Source organism: Pelophylax lessonae (assembly GCF_965119305.1).
Source record: "Pelophylax lessonae genome assembly, chromosome: 12".
In the NCBI taxonomy this organism is placed as follows: domain Eukaryota; kingdom Metazoa; phylum Chordata; class Amphibia; order Anura; family Ranidae; genus Pelophylax; species Pelophylax lessonae.
The window spans coordinates 111,756,538-111,779,201 of NC_138779.1; the positions used below are offsets into that span (position 1 = coordinate 111,756,538).

Here is a 22,664-nt window from a genome sequence, read left to right on the forward strand (position 1 = left end):
TCTCACCAAAAATGACATTTTTGTTGCAGGGGATGCCTGAAATCTGACTTGTATCTTAGTGCAGACTTCTGGGAAAATCAGTGAGCCAATCACACAAGCAGGAAATGATGTTCCTGGGGGGCATTCTGTGTATAGAACGCCTCCAGGTGGCCATATTGTATTGCATTTTACAGAAAATTACAGAGCTGCAGAATGAAAAGGAAAGGTACATTTTAAAAACATTCAATCACAACATGACTTGTGTCGCAATTGTATACGCTATATTATTTTTTCTTTATTTGCTAATATTTTTTCCAACAAAAGTGAAGTTATCCTTTAACCGCTTCCTGCCCGGCCTATAGCAAAATGACAGCCAGGCATTGGTTTAGCTATCTTGACCCATATGACATGTATGTGGCGCGATCTGTTACTGCCCGTGTCCACGAGACAATACCGATAACCTACTCACTGTCGGTACCATGTGACTGCCGTGACTAATCACAGCAGGTCACATGACAGTTGTACACAATGAATGGCTTCCTTTCAAGCCATTCAATGTGTACAAATGTGTTGCTAGCTATGATTGTTCAATTCGTTCACAAGGTACAGACAGGGCCAATCACAGCCCATCTGTACAATGTGGTTAGCTTTGACCAATCACAACTAATCACAACAAAACAGACTGAACGAATCAGTTTCATTCTGTAAAATGCCTGCTTATAGCAAAAATACATTGCTATATGTAAACATAATGTGTGCAAAAAAATAAGTCTGTAATACATTGCTATTTACAAACATGTGAATAAAAAAAAAAAATCCTGATCACTTTCCCAGAGTAGTACAATGTTACCATGGTAACATTATATTGTTCTGGTGACAGTGTGTTAAAGAAAATCGTAAAAAAAAAAAAAAGAACAAAAATGCAAAAAAAATAAAAAATAATGTTCATACTGTCAATATTCAGTATCCCTGATCACCACCACACCAGTTGTATGATGACACTGTACTGCACTGGTGACAGTATGTAATGAAAAAAAAAAAACTTTGAAACATTTTTTTTTTGTATTTCTTCATTTTCCAAAAAATGATGACAAAAAATGACAACTTCAAAAAACCTGCAATATCACCTACTAAATACCTTGGACTGTCTACTTGCCAAAAAGGGGTCATTTGGGGTAGTATTTATACTGCCCTGGCATTTTAGGGTCTCAAGAAATGAAATAGACTGTCAGTACATCAGGATTGATACATTTTCAGATATATTCCATAATTTGTGAACTCTATAACTTTTTCCTACAGAATAAATAATATACACTGATTTGGGTTATTTTCACCTAAGAAATGTAGCAGAATCATTTTGGGCTAAATTTATGAAGAACACATTTTTTTATTTGCAAAATTTTATAAGAGAAATTAAGAAATACTTGTTTTTTTTTTTTTTTTCTTTTCTCAAAATTTTCAGTCTTTTTTCATTTATTTAGAAAAAAATAAAAAACTCAGTGGTGAATAAATACCACCAAAAGAAAACTCTATGTGTGTGAACAAAATGATAAAAGGCTACATTCACACCTGAGCGTAGTGTTTTCGCACGTTTTTTTACTGCGATTTTTACCGCGATTTATAGGCGTTTTTTGTGCAGGCGTTTTTAGATTGAATAGAGACCAATGGAAAACGCCTGTAATCTGCCCAAAAAGAAGCTCATGTACTTTTTTGAGCATTGGGCGTTTTGCTCACAGCGTCAAAACGCTCAGATGTGAACAGGGGCCATTGAAATGAATAGGATTTGTCTTGTTGGGTGTTTTGAGAGCTGATCCTAGAGCAGAAAAACTCCCCAAAAACTCCCCAAAACGCATACATGTGAACGGAGCCTAAACATTAAGTAGATTCCTCTTACTATAACTTTTACAATCACCCTTCCATGTCAAGACCCTCACCGTCACTCAGCTCACACGTTGGCCTTGCAGGTCTGACAATTGGATACACCCCGCCCACTCGGGATTGGGAGGCTGATGACGAATAGATCACACAATCTTTCCTGTCTTCCGTATGGGCGCTGTAATGCTTTTCTTTCCCTCTTCTTTTCTATTTCCTCTTTTTAACCCTACGCTGCTTGGACATTACAAATGACATGAACCTATAATTGATAATATTGTCATTTCCCTCAGGACACAGTTTTGTTCCCTATTGGGGTGTCCTAGGTGATGTACAACACATATACTAAAAGACCATCGTCAATGTTATTGTTGCATTATAAATCGCACTGACAATTCTTCTAGAATCTCTGTATACACACACTAAATGTTAATGTACTTTCTGTGCATTTATTGTTCTTTACTGTTACTGTTACCACCTGCGTGTATTTTTTGTTCCTTTCTCATGCTCTGAAAACTCAATAAAAACTATTTGAAATAAAACAACTGGTGTATCCAAACCTGCACTGCTTTATCTCAGATGTATTCCGCCGGGAGGAGCTCCTGAGACCCTTCCATACATATCAGTAAACACTATTAATAGCTCTTATATATTAGCTAGTTCATATTTTGGTTTTATGGGTCTTGTAAATTCCGCAGGAGAGAAAAAGCACCAGTATGTGTAAGTAAATACTCGCCAAAAATAAACCGAAAAAGAATTTTAAAAACAAGAGCTTCAGCTAGCTTCTTTCCCAGCGAAGAACCTTCCTGCCTAGTTCTCGCTGCGTTATCATCTTTATCTTGCAAATAAGTCAACTGATCTGTTTAAGGTGAGAATGCTTCCTGGTTGCTACAGGTACGCCGCATGACCTGCTGGTGAGTCTTATGTGTCTGGCATTATGACAGGAAGAACAAAGGCAGGGAGAGAGCAGGTGGAGAGCGACAAAGGGAAAACCTGTTACTGTGAACTATGCTGCTACCTTTTTCACAGACTCTCATCGAAAAATCATTAGAGGAACCATCCACAACATTTCATGTACCTGGATTCAGCCACACTTTCTGGCTCTGAGAAAGACTCTTCTTTGCTTGTGATTTTCTGTTGCTGAAAACTCTACAGAAGACAGCAGCAGACAGTGGCTTGTATTGTACCATGATGAAAGCCATGGCAAAAGATCAACATGAAAAGGAAAAAGCCTTGAAGATTTATGGCCATGAACTGAGCATGAAAGTTCTTCTAAACTGTTAGAGAAATAATGACGAGGACTCCATACAGGTACATTATTTGATTGTGCGCTGATAATGTAACTGGTGTGTTTTATTTGCCTTATGTAATTCTATTTTTTTATTTGTTATAGTGTTTTTATTTGTTATCGTGTGTATAGGTGGATATATCAACTTCAAATGGTTACCTTTTGGTTCCTTTGTTTTGGGTGGATAAAGGCCAAGCGGCTTCTACATCTTTCAGGGGCTCCGAGTTTGATGCTTCTGAAAGCTTAGATCTCCCTATCTGCCCGGCCATTATGAGAAGGTCTTCATGGGCAGGTCTCACTCCTTCTGCTTTTGATTTATTTTACAAAGCTAATAATACAGCAGGAGGAATACATAAGAAATCCTCATATGGCCTGTAATAGCCATGGCGGGGCTGGGGGGAGCAGAGCTGGATCCTCTGAAGAGCAGATCCCACTGCTGAAACCCCCAAGAGATGTCAGAGGTCAGTGAATTTTTCATAGAAATATAGAAAAGTTTGGCAACAAAAGTGAGAACACCCCTAAGTAAAAATGTCCAAATTGGGCCCAAAGGTTCAATATTTTGTGTGACCAACAAACAAAAGACCTAGTGCTGGTTCACACTGATCAGACTTGTCAGGCGACTTGGTCGCCTGACAAGTAGCTTCCAATGCTGTGCAATGGAACCGTTCTAATCAGAGCGACTCAAGTCGCTTCGACTTAGAAAAAGGTTCCTGCACTATTTTTTCGCAAAGTCGGAGCGACTTGCATTGACTTCCATTATGAGAAGTCGTTGCAAGCCGCGTCGAAGTCGCGGTGTGCGGGCGACTTCATTAGTCACCCGAAGTCGGGGCGACTTCGAGTTGGATCAGTGTGAACCGACACTGAGTAGTCCATCGAGTCTGCCCGTTTTTGTTTTTTGTATTTTGTTTTTCTTTTTTGTTTACTTTTTTGTTTGAGTATAGATCATGGGTGTATAACTATTTGGCTTCTCTGGGCCACATTGAGTGTAGAGAAATTTTCTCGGGCCGCATATAAAATATCTACTATAGTTAAGGTGTATAAGTAAAAAAATGCCGCCGCCCCCTTCCCATGCCACTGCGGCCCCCGCACTACTTTAATACAACTAGAGGATGATCAAATGAAATTGAATCAGTATACAGAGGTTTACTTCTTCTAAATGATAATAAAGGAACACTCTAACCACCATGACCACTTCAGTGATTTCAAGTGGTCATGGTGGTAGGAGTCAGAAACACTGCACATGCCCCCCCCCCCCCCCAGGCAGCCTCTGCCTACCGTTTCTTGGAAGCTGCTGTGGCCGTGCCCCCGACCTGATTTCCTTCCTCCCCAGCAAAAATTGTCAGGGGGCAGTGGGCCGCAGGTTGGACATGCCTGGTATAGATCTATGTTTGTCCCAAGCATGTTTGAAGCCATTTACTGTTGACTGTCTCACTACATCTGATCGAAGTTTATTCCAAGCATCAACTACCCTTTCAGTAAAATTATACTTTCTAGAATTATTTTTGAACTTTCCTCCAGTTAGTTTGAGATCATTCATGTCCCCTTGTTCTTAAATTTTGTTTCATATTGAAAAAGCTGCGCTTCTGAACCTTATTCACCCCCTTGATGTATTTAAAGGGGCTAAAATATACATTTTGGGTGGACTAGAATTATAATTTACCACTAATGACTTTCTGTGATTAAAAGAAGTACATTTGTCATATGACTTTGTAGGCTGCCATGAAAACAGAAAATGTCTGTCTGTTCATGGCATACCAATGACTACAGCAGGCCACCGTGGGAGTTCTTTGCAGAGGTAAAAGATATTGATCCAAGCAGGAATTTTTTGGCCGATAGACTGTTGTGCACAGCACAGAAGCTGTGTGATAATCACATACCTGTGTTTATTTATAGGCTACTGGCCTGCAAGTGTTTATGTGTGAATCAGCTGGTTAAATTATTTTCCAGAAGTCAGATAATCTTCTGATATCTATCTGCTATCTCATGTTACTGTTTTTGTTCTGTGCCATTGTCAGTTATTTTAGATTTTGCAATGAGCTTCTGAGCTGCTGTCAGTGGCGTAGCGTGGGTTGTCAGCGCCCGGGGCAAGGTAAGTAATTTGCGCCCCCTACACAAATCTACTAGACCACTACACTGACACCTACACTGACCTAGCTGATCACTAAACAGACCTACCTTTTTCTTACACTGACCTACCTGATTACTATACTGACACCTACACAGACCTACCTGACCACTACACAAACCTACCTGACCACTAAACAGACACCTACACTGACCTACCTTATTCCTGCACTAACCAACCTGATCACTACACTGACCTACCAAATTTCTATACTGACACCTACACTGACCTACCTGAGCACTACACAGACCTACCAAATTTCTATACTGACACCTACACTGACCTACCTGAGCACTACACAGACCTACCAAATTTCTATACTGACACCTACACTGACCTACCTGAGCACTACACAGACCTACCTGATTCCTACACTGACCTACCTGACCACTACACAAACCTACCTGACAATTACACTGACCACTACAGAGACCTACCTGATTCCTACACTAAGGATGGCTGAGCAGACTCCTAAATGGCAGCATGACACTGCGCCCCCCCCCCAGATTTTGCGCCCGGTGCGGCTGGTCCCCCCAGCACCCCCCACGCTACGCCACTGGTCCCATACATTCATAAAAATGTGTATTTTTCTAAATGTATGGCTTATTAGAGCATTTCTAAGTGTTCTGAACTGGTCTCTTCTTTGCTGGCAGAAAAAAAAAAATTCTTTGTAAACTGTTTTACAGTATTCTGTACTAGGAGACATTCAAATTTGAACTACGTTTTCAAATTTATGTCTCCTAATGCAAGATACTCCAAGCTGTGTCTTTTCCATGTGGAACTCTTTTTACTGATGCTGCGTTGCACTTCTTGACACTGCGCCCCCCCCCAGATTTTGCGCCCGGTGCGGCTGGCCCCCCCAGCACCCCCCACGCTACGCCACTGGCTGCTGTTCAGTGTAAATTTCCCCTGCATTGATCCTTGAACACACAAGTGAGACAGGATGACGAGAAATAAAGTTCCTTATATACAAAACGGCCATCAATGTTTAACAAGACGTAGAGCCCTAATCCAAATCCCTCCATATAACAGTTTACAAGATCCATCGGTCTGGGTAATACGAAAAGGTGTTGTTTTTCAGGTTTTATCACATTGTTGTACTTCAGTTCGAAAACTATTTTTAAAACTTTAATTACTCAAACGTTGCAAAGAGCATTAGTGGTGTGAAAAGTGCATAAAGGATCCAATCAGATTACTATTTGCTGCAGATAGATGAGTGAAAGATTATCTGGATTCAACACTCATAGCATTTGGTCTTTTCATTGCATTTAAAGTGCATACATGTAAAGCCTAAGGCCCCTTTCACACTTGTGCGACTTGGAACTGCAAAGCCGCATGACAAGTCATTCTCCATGATTTCCAATAAGTACCGTACATATCTTTACGACTTCAAGTCGCAACGACTTCAAAGTAGCCCCTGCACTACTTTTTGGCCGATTTTAATGCGTTTTGAGGTACAAAGACATAGGCATTGCTTCAAGTCCAGTCAAAATCACGGCAACAAAATTGCAGCAAAATCGCAGCAACAAAATCGCTGTAAAATCGCGTGACTTTTAAGTCACACAAGTGTAAAAGGTAGGGATGCACCGAAATGAAATTCTTGGCCGAAGCCGAATAATAATGAAATGTTTGGCCGAAGGCCGAAGGCCGAATACCGAACGCGGTGTTTCGCATTTTTTCCATTTATTTTGCCAATTTTTTGTCCTCTCTCTTGTCCTCTCATGTCTCTCTCTCTCTTGTCCTCTCATGTCTCTCTCTCTCTCTCTCTCTCTCTCTCTTGTCCTCTCATGTCTCTCTCCCTAAATGTTACTGTAGGGAATGGGATTCAGTGCACACTGCAGCCTCGTACCATAGGGTTAATGTTAGTGACACTGTAGGGATTGGGAAGGATGCTGGGAATGGAAATCAGGAAGCATGCAGGCAGCCTTGTAAATTTTAATTGCAGATACAGGGCACTGGGCAGGTCAGGGTTAATGTGGTAACATCAATTACTCAGTGACAGTCAGTCAGTGTCAGTGTGGACTCGATCAGATTATACCGTGACAGACAGTCTCTCATAGTGGTGGTAGTAGGAGGCTGGAGGTGGACTAGTAGGAGCCTGGAAAGGAGCACAGCCGCATACATACATTACTCACTCGTGCACTGCAGCCCGCCCCACACATTCAGTGAGTCTTACTCTCCTCCCTAGTTTTTTCAATGGCACATTCAGGAAGCCAATCACGCCGTGAGTAGCGGCACAGCGGAACCAATCAGGTGTGCAGGCACGCGTGATTGGTTCGCTGTGCAGCTAATCACGGCGTGATTGGCTTCCTGAATGTGCCATTGAAAAAACTAGGGAGGAGAGTAAGACTCACTGAATGTGTGGGGCGGGCTGCAGTGCACGAGTGAGTAATGTATGTATGCTCACCGCTGAAGTGTCCCGGCTTCCCCTGCCTAACACGGAAGTCTGTGAGTCCTCCTGTCCTCCTCCGAGTCCCTTCCCCCTGTAAATATCGTGACCTCGGCGATATGAATATCGCCTACGGCCACAGAACGATAGTCGATATCATATCGACTATCGTTCAGCCCTATTGTTCGGCACAAAATTATTCGGCCTTTTGACTTATTCGGCCGAACACCGAAAGTGCTATTTTTTCTATTTTCGGCCGAATAATGTTCGACCGCCGAATAATGTTCGACCGCCGAATATTCGGTGCATCCCTAGTAAAAGGGGCCTAACTGAAAAATTGCAATGCCTTTAAAAAATCAAATACTGTTATCACATTTTGTACTTTTTTTATTTTTGCATATACTGTAAGCACTGCTGATGCCACAAAGCCTTTTTTTTGCTGCCACTTGAGTACAAGTATGCACCCTAGCAATGACTGCTTGGCATTTCTCTGGGTGGGTTGCCTGATGGTGACAATAGTGGAACATGCCTGTGCAATATGCTTCAGGAAGAACACATGTAATCTCCCTTAGGAGAGCCTGTAATTGGGAGACTAAGGCAGAGCCTTGTCACCCTATGGCAGGAAGTAAAGGAAGTGCCTGAAAGAGCACATTCTTGGTAGGATCACAAGGTATTGTTTTAAAGAAAGCTGGAAGCTGAAAAATATTGGAATCAGGGGCGTAACTACAGGGGTTGCAATTGCAACCGGGCCCCATGCTCCAGGGGCCTGTGCGGCTCCCTTGTACACCTCGATAGGAGGGGCGGCGGGGGGCAGAGAAATCACTGTCCTCCTTTTTCCTCCTGTAGCTGCAGGAGGAAAACAAAGGAGATTGGTTCCTCTGTATGCTGCCCCACCACTCCTCCTATCCAGTTCACTTGTGTTCTGCTGTCCCTGGGCCCCTGTGTGCTCCTCTGGTCCTGTGCTCCCTTCCCTCTCCTGCCAGTTGCTGCAGGGGATGTATCACAATAGAGAACCAGGAAGGGGTGGGTAAATATGTAATTTACCAGCTCCTTCCTTTTCTGAATGGACAGAGTCATAGTCAGTGACACTGAAAAAAATAAAATAAAATGATAAAAAATAATACAATTAAAATTCCAAAAAATAAAAACTACTGACACCAGTGGGTGAACTTCCAGGATCACATAGGTCACACTTGCTACCAGCCCTGGCATTCCACCACCTTGGGAAGGCCCCAAGATGGCAGGAAGGGGGCCCACTGCAGAACTTGTGAAAGGGTCCCGCTGCGGGACCGTAAAAAGGGCCCCGCAACAAGAGTAAAGGGCCCCAGGATCAGTGGGAAGAGCCCTAGGCTTGAAGGGAAGGGCCCCGGCCAGGGGTCTGGCGGGGCCCTTCATGATTTCTTGCACCGGGGACCTGAAGGTTCTAGTTATGCCTCTGATTGGAATAACTCTTGAAAAGACATTAAAGTGGTTCTAAAGTCAAACTGTTTTTTACCTTAAAGTGTTTGTAAGGGCTGAAGGTTTTTTACCTTCACACATTCTATTCATTAAGGTAAAAAAAACCTTCTGTGTATAGCTCCCCTTCCCCCCTCCTAAATACTCCCCTGAGACTCCTCTCGGTCCAGCGATGTGTAAGATAGCCTCGGCTGTCCTGTGACTCCCTCTCCTCATTGGCTGAGACAGCAGCGGAAACCATTGGCTCCCACAGCTGTCAATCACAGCCAGTGAGCCAATGAGGAGAGAGCGGTGCCGAAAAGTAGCTCTATGTGTCTTATGGATGCATAGAGCAGGGCTCAGGAGCGAGTGTGCGCACAAGTCCCCCCATAGCAAATGCCTTGCTATTAGGGGTACTGGTGAAGGGGCAGGTGCTAAAAGCAGGGGACCTGAGAAGAGGTCTGCCCTGTGCAAAAACACTGTATTTTATGTTTGTTATTGTAAAAAAAAAAAAAGCCGAACCTTTAATACCTCTTTAAAGGTTAACACTCCACTTCCACTTTTGTGGAAAAAATATGAAAAAAAAAAAAAATATATATATATATATATACTGTATATAGATATAAACCAAAAGAGAGAGTGGCACTCGCAGGAGGTCTTGAAAGGTGAACCCACGATCACGGTTTTATTTCAACATTTTGACGAGGCACAAGCTTGTCTGAAGAGGATGAGATTGTGCCTCCTCGAAACGTTGAAATAAAACCGGTTATGTGTGTTCACCTTTCAAGACCTGTGAGTGCCACTTTCTCTTTTGGTTTATATGCCCTACAGTCTTTGCTGTGCACCCGGCCCATTTTTTATCTCTGATTTGTGGGCGGTGGCAACCATTAGATAGATAGATAGATAGATAGATAGATAGATAGATAGATAGATAGATAGATAGATAGATAGATAGATAGATAGATAGATAGATAGATAGATAGATAGATAGATAGATAGATAGATAGATAGATAGATGCAAATATAGTATATATATATATATACAGTGGGTACGGAAAGTATTCAGACCCCCTTAAATTTTTCACTCTTTGTTATATTGCAGCCATTTGCTAAAATCATTTAGGTTCATTCTTCTTCCTCATGAATGTACACATAGCACCCCATACTGACAGGAAAACACAGAATTGTTGACATTGTTGCAGATTTATTAAAAAAGAAAAACTGAAATATCACATGGTCCTAAGTATTCAGACCCTTTGCTCAGTATTTAGTAGAAGCCCCCTTTTGATCTAATACAGCCAGGAGTCTTTTTGGGAAAGATGCAACAAGTCTTTCACACCTGGATTTGGGGATCCTCTGCCATTCCTCCTTGCAGATCCTCTCCAGTTCTGTCAGGTTGGATGGTAAACGTTGGTGGACAGCCATTTTTAGGTCTCTCCAGAGATACTCAATTGGGTTTAAGTCAGGGCTCTGGCTGGGCCATTCAAGAACAGTCACGGAGTTGATGTGAAGCCACTCCTTCGTTATTTTAGCTGTGTGCTTAGGGTCATTGTCATGTTGGAAGGTAAACCTTCGGCCCAGTCTGAGGTCCAGAGCACTCTGGAGAAGGTTTTTGTCCAGGATATCCCTGTACTTGGCCGCATTCATCTTTCCCTCGATTGCAACCAGTCGTCCTGTCCCTGCAGCTGAAAAACACCCCCACAGCATGATGCTGCCACCACCATGCTTCACTGTTGGGACTGTATTGGACAGGTGATGAGCAGTGCCTGGTTTTCTCCACACATACCGCTTAGAATTAAGGCCAAAAAGTTCTATTTTGGTCTCATCAGACCAGAGAATCTTATTTCTCACAATCTTGGAGTCCTTCAGGTGTTTTTTTAGCAAACTCCATGCGGGCTTTCATGTGTCTTACACTGAGGAGAGGCTTCCGTCGGGCCACTCTGCCATAAAGCCCTGACTGGTGGAGGGCTGCAGTGATGGTTGACTTTCTACAACTTTCTCCCATCTCCTGACTGCATCTCTGGAGCTCAGCCACAGTGATCTTTGGGTTCCTCTTTACCTCTCTCACCAAGGCTCTTCTCCCCCGATAGCTCAGTTTGGCCGGACGGCCAGCTCTAGGAAGGGTTCTGGTCGTCCCAAACGTCTTACATTTGAGGATTATGGAGGCCACTGTGCTCTTAGGAACCTTAAGTGCAGCAGAAATCTTTTTGTAACCTTGGCCAGATCTGTGCCTTGCCACAATTCTGTCTCTGAGCTCTTCAGGCAGTTCCTTTGACCTCATGATTCTAATTTGCTCTGACATGCATTGTGATCTGGAAGGTCTTATATAGACAGGTGTGTGGCTTTCTTAATCAAGTCCAATCAGTATAATCAAACACAGCTGGACTCAAATGAAGGTGTAGAACCATCTCAAGGATGATCAGAAGAAACGGAAAGCACCTGAGTTAAATATATGAGTGTCACAGCAAAGGGTCTGAATACTTAGGACCATGTGATATTTCAGTTTTTCTTTTTTAATAAATCTGCAACAATGTCAACAATTCTGTGTTTTTCTGTCAGTATGGGGTGCTGTGTGTACATTCATGAGGAAGAAGAATGAACCTAAATGATTTTAGCAAATGGCTGCAATATAACAAAGAGTGAAAAATTTTAGGGGGTCTGAATACTTTCCGTACCCACTGTATATATATATATATATATATATATATATATATATATATATATATATATATATATATATATATATATATATATATATATATATATATATATATATATATATATATATATATATATATATATATATATATATATATATATATATGTATACAGTATGCAATTGCAACACAAGTCATATTGTAATTAAATGTTAATAAAAATTACCTTTTCTTTTCAATCTGTAACACTGTAATTTTCTGTGAAATTCAATGCGTTATTGCAACCTGGAGGCATTTTGTATACAGATAGTAAAAAGTATGAAGATCCACGCTGGGTTTCTAACAACTGAACAGCAAGCAGCCACCTATAAAACTGTGATACCAGCTCATAAAAAACATAAATAAAAATAAACAACGCTAATAATAAACTGCAATAATAAAGAAATAAGTATATATGAAATAAATTAAAGTGGAGTTCCACCCTGGTTATACATTTTTTAATAAAAATACCCCCGGGACAGTCAGGGCTAGCACATTCCACAATGGCTAGCCTCTGATCTGTCCCGGGTTGCACTTACCTTTTGGGAGAAATACTTACCTTGAAAATGTCTTGTCCAGCGCTGCCATCTCAGGTGTGGGCAGCTTGAAGCCAGCGCGATCCTCTTCCGCGTCCTCTTCCTTCTTCTTCGGTCCCACGATGCACTGCACCGGCCCCGCCGTCACTTCCGGGGCGCGCACGTCTTCCCTCCACAGCTTCTGGGCATGCCCAGAAGCTGTTTAGAAGGTTTAGAAGGGAATGGTCCCAGGAATCATTGCAAAAGCCAGGAAGTGACGAATCGCCGCGGCCGCCGAGGGGAGGAAGAAGGAAGTAAGGTAAGTATATTTTCTCTACAAGGTAAGTAAAAAAAAAAAAAAAATTGCAATTATCCATTTGTTTTTCAGGTGACCCGGAGCGAGAAGATGGAGGTAAGTATAAATGTAGGGTGGAACTCCGCTTTAAACACATATAAAGTACAAATGTGCAACAGATTAGTGCAGATATAGGGAGCCCTTAAACATACAGACCCAAAAAATTCATATAAACAAAAGGTTCATGTACTTTTTGGGTCATTATAATGAAATTCTTCTGCATTTGAACAAACAGTTTTTCATTTGACTGACTTTTTGTTTATATGAATTTTGTGGATCTGTATGGTTAAGGGCTCACTATATACGCACTACATACATAGTTACATAGTTAGTCAGGTTGAAAAAAGACACAAGTCCATCTGGCTCATGCAATAAAAAACAAAAAACAGTAAAGAAAAGCCAACCATACAATCCCATATACACAACCCTGTCCCAGCAGTTGATCCAGAGGAGGGTGAAAAACCTCAGCAAAGCATGATCCAATTCGCTACAGCAGGGTAAAGAAATTCCTTCCTGATCCCCCGAGAGGCAATCGGATATTCCCTGGATCCACTTTACCTATAAATATTAGTACCCAGTTATATTATTTACACCTAGGAAAGAATCCAGGCCTTTTTTAAAGCAATCTAGTGAACTGGCCAGAACCACCTCTGGAGGGAGTCTATTCCACTAATCTGGTGCATGTTTGCACTATATATGTGTTTAGTTCATTTCATATGTAGCACTCTACAGGTAGGTGCTAGTTAAATGTATAGTGGGCCTTGTCTGCCTAACAGCAGGGCTGTGATTTATTTAGCTAGGGTGTCAGGGCTTCCAGATTTGCCTGCTGAGGGGAGAAGTATCCCCATTGGCTGGGAGTGGGTATAAGTTTGGGGGAAGTGCGTGACAGGGTGTCTTTGGCGGGAACAGAGTCCCAGGAGGGAGACAACGGCTGTCTCTCCTCCTGTCTGAGGAGGAGGATCTCGGAGTGTTGCCTGAAGATCAGTGCTGAGCTAAGCTGAGGGGATCCGGTGTGCCGAGAACCTGCGGAGAATCAGAGGGGTTCAGTCCCAGGAAAGCCTACACAGGTCCTGAGTACTGAGGATTGCCCCTGGGGGGGGGTCTGCCAGAGTTAGAGGGGACCACTCTGGAAGAGGTTCGGGGATCCAGTGCCTGCTAGCGGTGAAAGGGGGTACCTAGGGGGTACCTAGGTTGAGGACCCTGAAGTTGCAGAGGGGGGAACATAGTCAGTGAACCCCGAAGAATTCAAGGGGTTCAAGGGGTAAATTCCAAAAAGGGGGGGTCTCAAACTGCAAAAAGACAAAAACAAAAAAAAAAACTGATTTTCTAATCCTTCTACCTCTATCCACATTAAAAATAAAAAGTTTTGACTTTTGATATACTTTAAAGAGTAATTCCACCCAAAAAAGATGCTTTGGAATACATTCTGGAGAAAAGAATCAGCTCCAGCTATGGAATCACAATCTTTAGTGTTATTATAAAATGTAATAGGGAGAGTGGAATCTTCTTGAAATGAGGCAGTGAATAACAACCCAATTGTCTTTTAAATGGTTCAATTCACAAAGGTGAACATTTTTTTTAATTATGATGCATTTTTATGTATGAGTGCATAGGAATGTCCATTATGCTCATTGTTTATTAGGTATTTAGTGGTAATTATATTGTCAGCAATGAGAGTGCTCACAGTATTTAGAAACAACTATTAACTATCAATTACATGCTAGATGTCTAACTTCTCTCCACCCTGCACTTGTTCCTGTTAATGATTAAATTCAAAGTTAGCGTTTCTATGCATAGTGCTAGTAACAATACTGAGCTGGTTATCTTTAGGTTTGTCCCTGTACCTTCACTCAACATTTATTGTTCTCAATAAAGCTATATATTTTCCCTTTCTATTCCCCTCCCTTGTAATAAGCCAATAAAATATGTACATTAACTAAAGTGAAACTACGGCAAGGTAACCAGTGTTTGTTTTTCTGAATTGTCTCTGTAACATTGTTATCTGTTGATGCTGTCAGTGGATCTGTTGTTTTTACACTTTCATTAAAAGGGTTAGTTTTGCAGTATGCAGCATCCTCCTATAGGTGCTAGGATTAGGTAGATTTAGTTTGGGCTCAATGTGTTCAGTGGAGCTGCATTTTTGCTGTTAGGCAAATTTAGCTTGTCTTACTGTAATCAGTGTGGCTGCAATTGCTGTATTGGGTACATTTAGTTGTGCTCACAGTAATCAGTGCAGCTGCATGTGATTAGTTAGGTCTGCTCAGTCTTTCAGCTGCTGCTGGTTTGACTGTTTCCTCTGCTTTACAGAGAACCATAGAAATCTCTGGAACATAGGTGTGGAGCAGTGCAAATAGCAACAACCCTGGTCAATCCCAGGGAGGGTGGCTCTGAAGGCTGCTGGGAGTCTGTATATATACTCTGAAACAACAACTACAGAAGGGTGCATAGACCTTGTGCATTACCACTAAAAAGTTTATTAAAATCAAAATGGGTAGCGTACAATATACTCACAAACATGGTGGAATGTGTACATGCATATAGGAAATGGGAACCACTCACCTCCAGAACACTTCTCTACTGCTGTATGGCGTGATGGCATCCACAAAAACCTGGTTTGGCTTACGTGTTTCGAGGCAGAACCCTCTTCCCCAGAGACAAAATCGCCAATCTGAGTTTCTCCCTTGAAACACGTAAGCCAAACCAGGTTTTTGTGGACGCCATCACGCCTTCCAGCAGTAGAGAAGTGTTCTGGAGGCGAGTGGTTCCCATTTCCTACATGCATGTACACATCCTACGTTTGTGAGTATAATATACACTACCCATTTCGATTTTAATAAACTCTTTAGTGGTAATGCACAAGGTCGGTGCACCCTTCTCTTGTTGTCTTACAGTGTTTTTGGATACTATTGGTCCTGAGGGGGCAGCAAGACCACCTTATCTGTGCTCAAAAGACCATTCAGACCATTCATCTTCCCGCATACCACTTGAGCGCAGGAGAGATACTGTTTTTGGAATTATATATACTCTGAGACACAGAGCTTCTGGGTATTTTACTTCAGGACAGGAACACAAACTGGAGGCCTTGCTGCCCTCTGGGAAATGCTGCCATGTTCTTGCTGTTGGTGAGGCCTCAGGTGGGCAACCTGAGAGTCTGAATGCTGAAGCTGAAGAGAGCTGACTGAAGGGCTGTCGTCGAGAAGTCTGGGATCACAGGAGAAAGGTGTTGCATGGATGTTGGAAGGAGGCAACCACTTTTCCTTTGTGAATACAGACTGCTGTGAGAGATCTTAGAGACTTTTGGGCTGCTGCCACCCCTCTTGTGCTAGAGAGTCAGCTGTGTGTTTGCTTAAAAGGGGACATCGGCTGGAGTCCTGAAGAGCTCAATCTATCTATTTCTATATGAAGAAACTCTGCTCTTTTTAACTGCTTCTACTACAAAGCCAAGCCCATAGATTGTTTGTGCAAGGACTTTTGCTTCAGCTCTACAGAACAAAGTTTACAGTCCTCAGTCTGTGCATGGTTCTTTTTTGGAGTATCCAACTCTATTCCCTCAACCCTATCCCAGTTACTGCAAAACTAAAAACACCAAGAAGAACACTCCTAGACTTGTTATTGAGCTGAAGAGTGACTGTGATCATTTATGCCTGGCTGCAGGGCAATTACAGGGAAAAGGAATCTGGCTCATTCGGGGGGAAGCACTAAATGTGAAATTGTGCAACAGCATTGTCACCCTGTGAAAAGGATACGTTCACTTTAAAGGATAAGTTTACTTTAAAAAAAATGACAATAAATGTAAATTTTTTGCATGTAAAAAAAAAAGGATAAGTTTACTTTAAAAAAAATGACAATAAATGTAAATTTTTTGCATGTAAAAAAATGGCATGCTGATGCCATGCAGGATTACTGCACACCCGTCATCTGCTTGCTCGCACCTCCTACGAGGAAGCTGATACATTCAGACAGGAAGAATCAATAAACTACCAAAGCGCTCACAGCACCGTGGTAGTTCAATAAAAACTACAAGCTGACAGCTGCAAAGGAATGACACAGCTGTGTGGGCGGAGCCTCGCACAGCCATGCTGTTTTCAAAAAGTGACAGCTAGTACAGGGAACTTCTCCCCCTACTGCTGCCACAGGGAAAACAAGCAGCTGCAGCAGTTGGAACATGTTACATCTTCCCAAAGGTCAACTTGTCCTTTAAGCTGGCAATACACCAGTAGACGTTTGTTAAAAAAAAAATTTTCAGAACATTCATTAAATTTTTTTAGTAGGTAGGGTCAAGTCAACAATCATTTTTGACTGTAGTGACAAGAAAAGTTAAAGGAGAAGGATAGACATTTTTTCTTGAACTAATATTTGCAGAAATTCCCAACATGAATGTGGTTTTCATTTGGGAAAAATCATACTTGTAATGGGTATGTGAATCCTGAAATTGAATGTAGAATTGTAAACATTGGCATGGCAACAGAATTACATTTTACAGGGTTTTCATTCAAAATTCGTCAAATTCATAATACGTAGTACCATTGAATGTTCTCATGAATATTTCAGCATTTACATAGGAACGTTTAACTAAAATTCTGCTGGTGTATAGCAAGCTTTAGATCAACCTGAAGTTTTAAGTGGCAACAAACAGATGGAAGTTAACACTTTTAAAGTTGAACTTCACTTAGGAGTGAAAGTTCTGCTTAATCTTCTCCCCCCGTGATTATTGTTTTTTTCTTTTTATCCTGGGAGCAGGTATCTTTTTATGACAGGTACCCCCTCCCACTTCCGCAATTCTTGCCTAGACGAGAATGCTTGATGTTCACCCCCCCCCCCTCCCGCAACCTCCTGGAACATGTCACATGGCTCCAGGACTGGTCTGAAAGCACAGCGCCATCTCATGCCTGCAGAATGGGGAGCCAGCTGTGAAACAGTAGAAAGTCACAGCCGACTTCCCATAGCCAGGATGGTGGCACTAGAGATCTGAAGGCCGGTGAAGAACTGGCTTGGTTGAAGACAGCACTGGCTCTCTGGGCTGGTGAGTGTCTGTTCACTAAAAATCAGCAGCTAGGGCATTTTTAAAAATGACTGTAGTACCTCTTTAAGCTTTCTTTTTTCAAACCCTATGAATAAAAGTTGATCATTCTAAGCACCCCCGGTAGTGATACATGTTTAGGAATGCATCCAGCTGTTTCTTCTGAACTGGCTAGAACACTAGTTTCTTGAGATAGTCTATTCCATATTTGTATTGCTCTTACTGTGAAGATTCCTTTCCATATGTGGAGGTTAAACTCAAAAGCACACATTTATTATTATATAGGATTTATATAGCGCCAACAGTTTGCGCAGCGCTTATATTGCAGCATAGCCAATTCTCATATAGAATGGCTATATTAGTTTCCTTTTTTAGGCTTTTTTTTTCTTCTATTTTCATCTAGTGATCCAGCCAGTAAGTCTGTTATTTTTCAACAAATAAGCTCTCTTGCAGTTACAGGGAAGAGGCAGACCATTTACCATTGACAAAGCCTCACTCAGCCTCATGCCATCGGCGCCAAATTACAGTATACCGAATTTTTTAACCACTTCCTGCCCGCTCTATAGGGAATTGATGGCGGGAAGGTGGTTGTATTATCCAGACACGCCGTCATATGACGGCGAGAGTGGCGATCGGTGGTGCGGTGTGTCACTCTGACACACCGCATCTCCGATCTCATTAAAGAGCCTATGACGTAATCACAGCTGGTCACATAGTAAATAGGAAGAGCCGTTGATCGGCTTTCCTCAGTTCGTGCCTGACAGGCACAAGTAGAGGAGAGCCAATCTGCGGCTCTCCTGACAGGAGGAGGGTCTGCACTGGTAATCAGAGCATTGATAACCAGTGCAGACCCTTTGGGGGGTGCCACTAGAGCCACCAGGGATGCCCACTCATGACCCCAGGGATGCCCACCATGGCCACCAGGGATGGCAATCAGGGTTCAGGGAGCCCGCCAGTGCCCTCCCCATCAGTGCTGCCCACCAGTGCCCATCATTGCCATCTATCAGTGTCCATCAGTGCCGCCCATCAGTGCCGCCTATTAGTGCCCACCAGTGCCACCTATCAGTGCCCATCAGTGCCACCTATCAGTGCCCATCAGTGTCGCCTATCAGTGCCCATCAATGCTTCCAATCAGTGCCCATCAGTGCCGCCTATCAGTGGCCACCAATGCTGCATATCAGTGCTACCTGTCAGTGTCACATATCAGTGCCCATCAGTGCTGCATATCAGTGCCGCATATTAGTGCCACCCCACACCCCATCAGTGCCACCCCATCAGTGCCTTCTCATCAGGGCCCTTTCAGTGCGTCCTCATCAGTGCTCATCAGTGCAGGAAAAAACGTATCTATTTACAAAATTTTATAACTTTCAAACTTTTTGGTCTTTTTTTATTTATTTAGCAAAAAAGAAAAAACCTTGCGGTGATCAAATACCACCAAAAGAAAGCTCTATTTGTGGGGAAAAAATGACATAAATTTAGTTTAGGTACAGCGTTTCATGACCACGCAATTGTCATTCAAAATCCAACAGCGCTAAAAGCTATAAATTGGCCTGGGCAGGAAGGGGGAAAAGTGCCCGGTATTGAAGTGGTTAAGAGAGCCCCTCTGCTCTCTTCATTCTTTCAAATGTTATAAGTTTGTTTAGTTTAGGGATCCAGTGACATTTAGCAGAAGCAACACTGACAACCCACCTAAGTATAATAACACTACCTGCTGCAAATAACGACCTTTACATGGCAATGGTGGTGTGAGCATCAAGGTTGGGAGAATCCAAGTGACTGAAAGTATGAGTAAGTGCATGATTGTGAATTTAAGTACCATATACTACATTCATTATTAGGATTAAGGTGCCCCAGTAATTTTGGACAATGCCAAAGGAGGTGTACCAGGTCACCTGGGGAGGACCCGCATTTAGCAGATTGCGGGGAGTCTCTACACCCAATGGCATGTTGGAAAACTGGGGTTCTGTAGCTCCTGTGAAAAATGAAAATTTAGGTGAACCTTATGGAAGTGAGATAGAGTGAGATTGATTGACTTCTGTCGAAGAGACATGTTTGAAAAAAAATTCAGATCAGCAGCTGCATCCGTTGATTAGCTCATTCTGACAGTGGCAAGCCCCGCTGTCGGGAAGATGGCCGCTGATGGAGGAACCTTTTGGCTAAACTAAAAAAAAAACAAAAAGGTGTGTGTGGCCAGCTTTAGACACTTTAAACAGTATAAACATACGCCAAAAACCCAATAATCCTGGGTACATTCTTCCAAGAATGTGTTTTCCCAGAAAGCAGATCAGATAAACAATCAAACAGTCATTATATTTGCCCCAGGGCTCATCTAAGTGTGACTTTTTATAACTGCAGAAAGTTCGAAATGTAACACAATCAAGTATGTAAGAGCTTCTACGTGATAATAATAGCCTTGTGCTGAAATGTGTAGATCACTAATTATGTGATATGATGTAATTTGTTCTATAATAATGTGTAATAATTGGGATTACCTGCAGTTCTGCTCCAATTACTGTCACAACGGGGTTTATTTATTAAGGTATTTCAAATCGAAGTGAAGATGTGAAACCAGATCAGCAACCAAATTACTTTTTACCTATTAATTATTTTAGATCAGTCAGAACAATACAATATAAGGTATGTTATGGGGTACACATGGACAGAGTGGAATACATTGGACCATGCTTTATAGATCAACTGTGGGTATAGGATTCTGTATTTGGGGGTTGTCTATTTTTTTTTTCTTTTGGTTGACTCAGATGGACTTTTTTTCAACCTGCCAAACTATATATAGGTATGCATTAATAGTCACTCAGTCTGTACAGGTTCAACTGGACTGTGTGACAGACTGTTGTCTGTGGTCAGCCCAACTGGCTGCCAGTCATCTCCTACTCAGGTCTTAAAAATAATTTATTTTGGAGTAATCAGTAATTTTATTAAGCAGGTTCTGGAGGTGTCTGGTGACAGGCTCCCAGTTGCCTTCATACCATAAACATGCTAAGTCAGTCATCCGTATGTGGCAGTCAATGGACAAGCCTGAATGCAATGTGACCAGTCCAATATGTCAGAACACTCTGTAATGTCTTTGACTGGTCTGTCATATCTTGTATTTTAATGCTATTCATATACCTGCATCCAGGCATTTTACCTGAGAGATAGTTACCAATGTAAATCCATCCGATTTCCTATGATTTCTTTTCTTTTCAGATCTCTAGATTATTCCACTAGTTTTTCTATTGCTAATTTGTATCATATTGCATCTAAAATAGCTTAATTATTCCATTGGTGTAAAGTGGGATACAAACTATAAAGAAATCTGGCGAACGATTGTCCGATTTTCCTCGTTGTTTCACAACAAATCGGGACCGATGAAAGAATTTTCTTAAGAAAATTAGTATGAAAATTCTCGTACGACAAAGGCTTTTTTTGTTGTTTATTGTTTCTGATCATGCGCAGTTTTTCTTGTACAAAAGATCATACGAAAACGGTACACATTAAACGTAAATAGTTTGTTTTTTCCCGTACGAGAAAAATTTTGGAGTTTGTCCCTTCAAGAATTTTCGTAGGAAAATTCTGAATTGTCTGTAGAAAGTTCTGTACACACTATACGAAAATCGTATGAAAATTCTTTGGACGAAAATGTTCGCCCGATTTTCCTATAGTGTGTACAAGCCTTAAGAGGAGTCTTCCATTTGCAATTAGAAAGAGAAGTACCACGTATGGGAGCCTAAGATAGTGAGCATGGGTTGCCTCATCCAAAGACCTCTGGTCTCTATTTCAGGCCCTATGAGAGCAGCTCCAAGGCCACAGAAGAACTTGGCAGTGCCTAAATTGACATTAAACTCTGGGTTAAAAAATTAAATTCCACTCGTGTATTTTTAGTTCAAAAAATTACCTTCTCTTGCTCTGAGCCTCCTCCAAATCTTTTTTTTTTTTTTGCTGCTGTGATCTGGCTTTCTGTTAGAGGGTGGCTAAATTCAATCTCCATAATCACACTCTTGCTCATTCCCAGGATAAACTATGGGCTAGCTATTGACTATGGGATTTGTAGTATGCATAGAGCAATGCACACCAGTGAAACTACTTGGTTAACAAAATGGTTTTAAAATCAAGCTAGCCTTCTGATTTATCAATAAGGGAGTAGAAGAACACTAATGAGCCTGACTCTTTGCCCTCTGCTCCTATCAGTATGTTCCTTGTCAGCACATGCCCATGACACACACCTGATTGGTGCCCTGTCATCTCTCAGCCTGAGTTTAAAGCCACACTTCAGGGAAATTACCCCTGCAGTAGGTTTCCCCACCTCCCAAAGGGCTAAATGTATGTTTAGCCTTGGCTACTATTAAAAAGCTATTTTACTTACCTTATCCCTCTACTCAGGGCCGGCCTTTGGGGTGAGCGAGCTGTGCGGCCGCACAGGGCGCCATGGGCAACAAGGGCGCCATGCGGCCATCACAGCTCGCAGAAGATCAGGCAGCGGCTGCCGCTTACCACAGGAATAGCTCGCACAGGGCGCCTGAACACCTAAGGCCGGCCCTGCCTCTACTCCGTCCCTTTTTCGTATTTTCTACTTCCCTTTGACACTCCAGGTTGTGGGCGGACTCTTCGCGTCCTCACTTACAATACTGGACTGCCGGTCCTCTATAATCAAAGTAAGTGTAAAACCTGAATGGAGCACCAAAGGAGGAATGATCGCATGGAGAGGAGGAAGCCTGTGGAAGTGAGGGATAAGGTAAGTAAAAATACATTTTAATAGTACCCTAAGAAAAACGAGCATTTAATCCTTGCAGTTTAGAGGAAGCCCCACTTCAAGATTAGATTTGACATTTCCCTTAGAGTTCAGCGTTACCTATACAGGGGAATGGAAGTGGTTGATAGCAAATCAGTCTGTTAAGCCTAGTACACATGGGCCGAATCCCAAAAAAATGGCTGATATTCGGCCCGCGTGTACTGGAGTCGGTCCGACAGAATCCAGCCAGTCCGGCCAGCTT

The 22,664-nt window shown here is 42.2% G+C and overlaps 1 protein-coding gene across 2 annotated transcripts in view; it reads left to right on the forward strand.

The window, feature by feature from the left end:
- Positions 1–2,737: 2,737 nt before the first annotated feature.
- The window catches only part of FAM83E (family with sequence similarity 83 member E), a 121,571-nt gene continuing 101,644 nt past the window's right edge, over positions 2,738–22,664 (forward strand). Inside the window, exon 1 of one of the 2 annotated variants that reach the window (XM_082274157.1) lies at positions 2,738–3,162. The gene's annotated coding sequence lies outside the window, so the exon portion shown is untranslated. Of the gene's footprint in view, positions 3,163–3,468; positions 3,601–22,664 lie in introns of those variants that run through there. The other variant, XM_082274158.1, reaches the window with a different exon arrangement.